This window comes from Paramisgurnus dabryanus, chromosome 3 (genome assembly GCF_030506205.2).
Source record: "Paramisgurnus dabryanus chromosome 3, PD_genome_1.1, whole genome shotgun sequence".
NCBI classification, from domain to species: Eukaryota; Metazoa; Chordata; class Actinopteri; order Cypriniformes; family Cobitidae; genus Paramisgurnus; species Paramisgurnus dabryanus.
Genome location: NC_133339.1, coordinates 1,868,462 through 1,871,207, shown reverse-complemented (window position 1 = coordinate 1,871,207; position 2,746 = coordinate 1,868,462). Strand labels below are relative to the sequence as shown.

Genomic DNA, 2,746 nt, shown 5'->3' with positions numbered 1-2,746 from the left:
AAGCCATCAATATAAATCTTCAATGTAAACTTTGTAAGGGTGGATTCACTACAGTGGTTCATGTGTAGGAATGCCTAAATGACGAAATGGTGTAAAACTGGAATCTTGGCCTAATGGTCTAAACCCCTGAGCTCAGGTAATAAGCAGAATCCAAGAGCAGGGGTCTCATTTATAAACCGTGTGTAAGCACATATATGATCATAAAGTGTGGGTACGCAGAAATCCACGCAAAGTCTATGCTGGTGAGTTCATCACACACTACTAAACAACAACAATCTCTTACACTTCATGTCTTATATCATTCATTCATTTGTTCATTCATTTATCTCTTATAAAGAGGTCTCAGGTGTTTCTCCTTCAGTCTCTCTGATCATCAGCTTTGCGTCGTGGCCGCATCACCACCTCGGTGGTGCATTATTTTTCCAATAATTCAACGGCCAGCCATCAATTATTCCTTACTTAAATCAGAAATGGCATTGAGTATGCAACAGTGCAAATCAAAAAGGTGATAATGTTTTGTACGCTAACTGTTGAATCGGGCATAGTTGCAAGTTCATGTGTATCAAGTTTAACTTTAACAAAACAGTCTTTAGATAAAATATTAATAACTTGTAAAAGTATAGGAAAGTGTGCATGGGTGCAAACAGTAACATTAACAAGGTGTGGAAGGTAACAGAAACTACAACTACAACTGGTGTTAAGTTTTATATTTATTTACAGAAGGTAAGAATTATTATGCAAATGAGTATGGTAAGAATATTGTTAAGAACTGTAACAAACTAAAAATACAGTAAAAAAAACTGAAAAATAATTTCTGTACAGATTTGTAAACAAAACAGAAACTGTAGTTTCAGTATAGTAAAGAGTTTCTTACTATAGTTTCTTACAGTTTTTTTGCCAAGAGCATTCGGTTAATATCATTGTCTCATTTTTGAAGGAGCATCTGCGCTGCACATGATAAGTAAACTCTTTTATGCTATTAGAAAATCAAAGTTTAGGAAGCATTTACTTTAATGCACACAAAGCTTTATATTGATAATATTAAGCATTAGCTACTGTATTGCCGTCTTTTCCTCCTCTAAGAGTAGGCCACATCAACAGATCCAAAAGCAACACCTGAAAAAAAAATGCAAAAGGCTTAAATAGATACTGAATACAGATAAGTGATGACTATATTGTAGATGCTATTTTCAGTTTAATATTTTAGTTTATCTCACCTTGACCTCCTCCTTTCTTCAGTTTAGAGTACACATTTTTCCCACCTTCACTGGTATTCCCTAAAAATGCCAATAATTGGGAAACTTTATAATAAATAATCCAAGATTCACAGTTAACTTATGAGAAAAGATGACAGTTTAGCTGTTTATAGATATTATATGACGTACGACACTGCTGACATGTTAGGTGTGATCCAGCATGTTATTGAAGCATGACAATACTATAAGTTATTTTATTTAAATGTTTAGATATCTCTGTTGATCATGATGTTTCAATTTACCTTTCTTGTCTTTCTTCATTTCTTTCTTAGGTTTCAGTTCAATATTAGCATAGATGTGATCAGCTGATTCACTTACATTGTCTACAATGAAGAATAAAGAAATGATTAAGAGTTTTCTCCTCTCAGTCTTTAGTTTTACTCCTCTGATAGTTTCTACATTTGCTCTTAAGTTTATTTTTCTTGAAGTTGACCTGTGAATACATGACATCACTGTCGCCAGCCTGAGACAATGCTAAAAGAAAGTTTAACCTTAAAATAGTTTTATTGTCATGAGATAAACAACATTAAATGATATCAGTAAATTACCTGCATCTGTGTCTTTATCATCTCTTGTAATAAATAAAGTTTAAAAGACCATTTGTCAAAGCTTTATGTCTTGTGAAGCCTTCATAGAAATATTGTTTTGTTTTACCTTTCTTGTGTTTCATCTTTTTCTTCATTTCTTTCTTAGGTTTCAGTTCAATATCAGCATAGGTGTGATCAGCTGATTCACTTACATTGTCTATAAAAAAGAATAAAGAAATGATTAAGAGTTTTCTCCTCTCAGCCTAAGACATTGTAAGGAAAATTGTTTGACCCTTAAAGGTCACGTTTTTTGTGATCCCATTTCTCAAACTTTAGATAGTGTGTAATGTTGCTTGTAAGAGCATAAATAATGCCTGCAAAATGATAAAGCTCAAAGTTCAATGCCAAGCAATACATTTCCTTAACAGAACTCGCTTTTCAAAGCCTACACTGTAAAAAAAAAATCCGTAAAAAAACGGTAAAATTCCGGCAGCTGGGGTGCCGGAAAAATACCGTAAAATAACGGGCACAATAAATTACAGACATTTTCCGTAATACAAAAATACAGTTTTTTTCTGTAATTTTACATTACAATGTAAAAGAAAAATCCGTAAAAAAAACGGTAAAATTCCGGCAGCTGGGGTGCCGGAAAAATACCGTAAAATAACGGTCATAAGCAATTACAGAAATTTTCCGTAATACAAAAATTTCTGTAATTTTACATTAATTTTCTGTATTTTGAATGTTTTGTGTTCAATATGTACAACACGTACAATAATGAACTTTACTTGAATATTGTGTAAGTTAAGTAAAAACCCTTAAACACAGTGTAAACACTGCTGTAATTTGAATAAATCAGCCATAAATGCAAAATGTATTTCAAAAATGTATTAATCATCTGCACAAATATACCAATAACATTTGTTCAAAAATGCAACAATATACGGGTATAAAGAATGTAGG

The 2,746-nt window shown here is 32.4% G+C and overlaps 1 long non-coding RNA gene across 1 annotated transcript; it reads right to left on the bottom strand.

The window, feature by feature from the left end:
* Positions 1–825: 825 nt before the first annotated feature.
* On the bottom strand, positions 826–2,001 carry LOC135734117 (uncharacterized). Its single transcript, XR_010527170.1, has 4 exons — positions 1,911–2,001; positions 1,499–1,579; positions 1,218–1,277; positions 826–1,116 (listed from the first exon to the last, which is right to left on the bottom strand). It is a non-coding gene; the product is annotated as an uncharacterized lncRNA (long non-coding RNA).
* Positions 2,002–2,746: the final 745 nt, after the last annotated feature.